The following is a 5,817-nucleotide window of genomic DNA, read 5'->3' as shown; positions in this document are numbered from 1 at the left end:
CGTGTTTTCTCCGCAGCGCAGTTTGGACACGTATTCCATATTTGTTCGTGAACTGGGAGTATTTGGCTGAGTCCTTGCTCCCTGCGCGCGCGCGAATCTGTGTGCTGTGTTCGGTTGCCCTATATGTGGGTCCGTTTGCGTATACGTGGGCGCGTCAGCACATGAGTGGTTGCTACGCTCACTACACCGGGCAGACAATCGACATCTGATGAGTCACCTTAATGTGACGTGGTTGTGGGCATGAAAAAGAGACAAGTCTCGTGATCCAGTGAGCGACTGTGAGCTGAACAGTCAAGTATATGGGTGACTGGGTTGCTACACATTCTCTAATGTGGACTCTAACCGGATGTGTAAACTACTGGAGGCAGACGAATGGTGGTGCTTAGTTATCTGCAAAGATGAATCATAAAAAAACTCAGATTAGCAAACTGACCGAAATTTCGCTCAAACTCACCTCATCGAAGCACTTACAGACTCCCACAGAAGTACGAAATCTACCAATGACATACAAGACTCAAACCCGACCAAAAGGATTTTGAATTTGTGTTCACATTGTACAAGAAATACGTTCACCTGTAGAACCCTTTCAGTGCCCATCTGCCATGCCACTAGAAGGAAGCACGAGGGCTGGGATAATGCCGGGTTGCCCAAGCTTAAAATCAAGGTAAATCAAGGTAAATCAAGGTTATATTGGTCTAAAAAGCATTTTGCTTTACAATGACCAAAGGATATTGGTGTGTGTGTATGTATACAGATAAACGGAATGATATGACATATATGTTCTATTGTTTGTAATCTGCATCTCAAATGTTGATGAGGGAAGTTGGGTGAGATCTTATGTATTCGTCAAGCGAATGTTTGAAAGTCTCGAGGTTACCACAATCCACAACAGATGTTGGTACTTTGTTCCACGTGAGGGATACGCGTCCGTCTGCTCCCCCTTCACTGTTGTTAATCATAGATCGACCCAATTGACGAGTCTTCATCCACGCACAAAGCACACCACTAAAGCCGAAGCGATTTCCTTCTTGCTTCGGTCACACTGTGCACACAGCGTAAAAAGAACGCAGTACTCTCCCCCGCATACAACGCCCCACCTTTTAAACGAGTCCTACTTTGCCTCCATTAGTTCGGGTTAGTGCAACCAGCTCCTCAATGCAACCGCATTCATCGGATCTTCTTAAAGTCATATCAGAAAGCCTATCGTACACTCAACCGTCTGTCTAACCATTAGTGTCCCGAACCAGTCACCCAGCCAATGCAGGCTTCAGTAGGTGCAGAGAGAACCCTAAACCGGTACAAGTTTGAAACTACAGATGCTCCGAACGACACGAATTCGTAGTCTGTCATGATTATACAGGAAATTTCCAAAGAACAGGGGTTAGCAACAATCGATTTCAGTTGTGAACGCAAATCACTGTCTAGTTGTGCTTAGCCAAACATGAGTGTTCTGCTCCTTCAGTATTCATAGCTGAGCGATACCTATTGCGGATCGTAAAGTTGTTATCATAATCACCTAATCAGGTGAACAAGCTTGTTATGTTCCACCCGGACAACAGTGATAGGGTTTGGAGGATTCAGCTGACAAAATTTATCCATGCTAAGTACCATTTCCATTAGCCGGATTGGGTCGACGGTTAATTTTTCTTCAAATGAGTTTTCAGCCAGCTCAGAGAAGTCGAGCAATAGAGGTGCGGTTCGAACCACGGACCTTCCGATCAGTAAATTTGAGCTCTAACAACTGAGTCATCTCACTCTCTTTATACTCGTCCTGGCACCAAACAATGGAAGCACTGGATGCAAGTTTCGACCTCATTTGAACTCATTAGCAATGCATAGCCTTGATCATGCCGCGGTTTCAACTCCAGACACCTGACATGCGAGGCGACCGTGTTACCACTACTCTTCGACAGCCCACCACCGGCGCCGCCCATCTTGGGGCTTATCAAATAGGCGCAGTCCCCAAGACTTTGAACCTAAATTGTACAAAACTTGACTACTCTCATTCACATAACAGTTTGTTTGTTTTTTCGCCGAAGATTCACATGAATCCTCTCGTTTGTGGTGTTCTTTTTTATTCGAAAAGTAAACTGCCGTGTCTCAAATACCTTTGTAACGGTGATACTACTGATGGGGAGGCACGCGAGTAGTATGTGTTGTTCGTGGAATTTCGCTTTGCGTCTTTTGAAAAGGGGAGATCTGTTGCGGAATTCGTGGAGTCACTTTGGATTTGAGCGAGGAATGATTGGAGTAAATGAATCTCCAGGAAAGTTCAAGAAGACGCGTTCGGGAGAAGATGGGTGTCCAGTTTTTGTAAATCGGATGCAAACTAGAGTTTTGCTTCCCTGTTCAATGGTCTGTGACCGGTCGGTTGGCATTTCCTAATGAATAACTCCGCATTGAAGGCCTTCCTTTCACCTTGACAACTGAAACATGAGGCGGGCTTAGTGGTTTGCATTCAGTTGGAGAATAACATCAACGAGAGCTGTCAATCAATTGGAAAATGTTTGAGACCGATTAGGAAGTTATCGTTTCGGAGAGGTTCGGTAAACAATCGGTGGATTTATTGCTGGGCAACGTTTCGCTTTTGACGCAAAAGCAGGTATCAGTAAACCACTTGCCGGCAAGTCACCCACACACATCCAAGATTCGTACGACTTTGCTACAAAAGTAGCTGGGTTTCAGCCAGACGAAGTCCTGGCTAGTTTTGACGTCGATTCGATGTATACCAACGTCCCTAAAGCGGACGCTGTGGAAGTAGCGAGAAGACTTTTACTGGCAGACACAATGCTGCAAGAACGAACACAAGTCTCCGTAGACGAGACAGTTGAAGGCATGAAAGTATGCCTAACCCTCAGTCATTTTGGTTTCGACTCAATTGTCTACTCTCAAGAACAAGGTTTAGCGATGGGGTCACCAATATCCCCGATTTTGGCCAACATGTACATGGAAGACTTCGAACAGAAAGCTTTAAACGGATTCGAGTGTCCACCAAGGGTGTTCTGGCGTTACGTAGATGACACGTTCCTTGTAATAAAGCGGGATAAGTTGAACGAATTCTTTCAACATCTGAACACATTGGACCCTCACATTAAGTTTAGCATGGCCCTAGAGTTCACATCGGGTACACTAGCTTTCCTTAACTGCATGACACACAAGAGTGGTGGGAAATTAAAACCACTGTATACCGGAAATCAACAGATAGTGGTGCGGTCTTAGACTACTCCTCTGCACATCCAAAAGCAGTATATGCTAGCATAGCCTCAGCGATGTTTAGGAGAGTGAGAGCACTGTGTACAGAGGAGGTCGACCGAAGAGCAGCACAAATTGAGGTAAAGAAGCGACTTCAAGATAGCGGATACCCAGTGGGTTTAATTAAGCGGCAACTAAGACGGGTATTGGTGCCAACACCAAGGCCCAACAAGGAGTGGATCGGAACAGCGGTCATTCCATACAAAACAGGGACATCTGAAGTCATTAGAAGGGTACTGAATACGGCTAACATTAGAGTAGCTTTCCAGAAGGGGAAAACTTTACGCTCGGTGTTGGTGCATTTGAAGGATCGCCTTCCGGTTGATAGGACTAGGAACTGTGTATACAAAATAAAATGTAACGACTGTACGAAGGTTTATATAGGTCAGACAGCCAGGGAATTGCACACCAGAATCGGTGAGCATAAGCGTTCCATTAACAAACCACCGAGAAACGCAGAGGAATACCAAGCGTTAGTCAAAGATTCAGCAATGGCAGGGCATGCTCTAGACACTGGGCATAAGATAGATTTAGAAAATGTGGACATCCTGAGACGGGGTTTAAGATTCACACCACAGCGACTGGTGGCCGAGGCGGTGGAAATCGCCAAGCATCCCAGTGTGAATAGAATAGAGGGGGTAGAACTTGCAAACGTGTGGAGAGCGGTCTTAGATCAGCCGAGATGACACGAGGCGGTGTGCAGTTATCAGCGAAATCACCTGAGTCTCAAAGTACAAAAGTACAAGTAGCGTTAGATCCAATTGACCATCCCACCCCCATCCCCAAACCAATTGTCCCAGCACCCTTGGACGAACACAGGTGAACGAAATCTGTGAACGACCCCAAGAGGAATTTTCCAATAAGGTGTCCAAGACTGAAGAAGCAAGGACGAAAAATCCGGGTTCATCATAAAGACGAACCCCCCCCCAACCAATCTATCGTAAAGCTTGGTCATCCCCACTAAGCAACAAACAGGGACATCAGACTGAACACCTAGCTCTGATCACGTCACTAGTCATAAGGAATCTCACGGATTGGTTCCCTGGCTGCCTTACCCAATCAACCTACTTACTTACTCACTTGGCCTGATGAAGCTTTTGTGTCAAAAGCGAAACGTTGCCCAGCAATAAATCCATTGTTTACCAAACCCCTCTGAAAACGAGAGCTTCGTTGTAATCTCCGGTGAAAACCGAATTTGCTAATGTGCACTCACAGATTTTCTTACAAGGTGGATTCAACTGGAACACGAGGTTGACCCAAGAGTAACTCACCTGAGGATTATTCCAGCCCGATGATGACCTTGAATTGGAAAGGCGAAAACGGTCATGGGCTGTCAATCAGTTTTCGGCAACGTCTTGAGTGTTCTGGGCCAAACTCGGCTCAAATCGGGCACTATGCGGTGTATAATATAGGATATAAGATGTTATAATCCGGCCATCCGTTTGCCATGGGCGGTATCACACTCCTCGTGAGGTTGCTGAAGACTCTTCGACCGTTTTCGCCTTTCTTGCGGCCCATCAGGTTGGTGCAGTCCCTAAAACTCCGTCAACCTTATCTTCTGCTTTCACCCACATTGCACACTCAATCACATAGCAGTCTGGATTTTCACAGGTGACACCTGAATCCCACTTGCATCTCTCTTTCTGATTACCCGATTCAAAACTGAAGCGGATCAATAGGGTTGCTTGCACAAATCTAAACTGTGTGACCCACATTTGACCTTTCCTCTATTACCGTACTCATCCTGAAGGGATGCCACCGCAGAAGTCAGGATATTTGAGCATCACGTTGGATTCGACCATGTTCACTCGATGGTGTTGGATTTCTCCCACATCTATTTTTGTCTTTCGCTATCCCTTCACCCACACACACGTGACTGCTCAGCTCACAGTCGCACACTAGAACACAAGACTCGTCTTTTTTTTCGTAGGCCCATAAACCACGTCACACAAAGGTGACTCATCGGACATCGATTGTCTGCACTGTCTAGTGAGCGTGGCAACGGCTCATGTGCTGACATACCCACGTACACGTGCACGCAAACGGACCTACATATGGGAAACCGAACACAGTTAACGCACACAGACTCGCGCGCGCGCGCGCGGGAAGTTTACCGCTCTCCACAAGTCCGCGGACAATCATGGAACACGTGTAGCAGCCCATACTGCTGGGAGAAAACACGTTCCCGCCGTCCGGACTTTCACCAAGGAACTCTCTCAAAAATGATAAGTTCCTCTTTCGAATTGCTCCCATTTCGCATTGCATTTATTTTTATACGTGTCACCGTCAATCATAGTAGAGACTTTTATTAGTGCATATACCTTCTGAATTAGATTATGGCTATCATCAACTGTGCACTAATATCACCATTGCAATTGAGGGCCATCCGTCCCCCAGGCGGCTACGTCTACTGCTGAGCGGTTTCAACATTCTGCGAACCAGGTGGTTGTCACGACGGTGTCGCCACTGCCGATGAGTTACATCAATTAACCGCGTGGCTTTGGTCTCAGATAAACCAATCTAGTCAAGCCAAACGGGCGATGTGCAACATTCACCACCACCACC

This window comes from Opisthorchis viverrini (genome assembly GCF_000715545.1).
Source record: "Opisthorchis viverrini unplaced genomic scaffold opera_v5_452, whole genome shotgun sequence".
In the NCBI taxonomy this organism is placed as follows: Eukaryota; Metazoa; Platyhelminthes; class Trematoda; order Opisthorchiida; family Opisthorchiidae; genus Opisthorchis; species Opisthorchis viverrini.
This window is presented reverse-complemented; position numbering follows the sequence as displayed.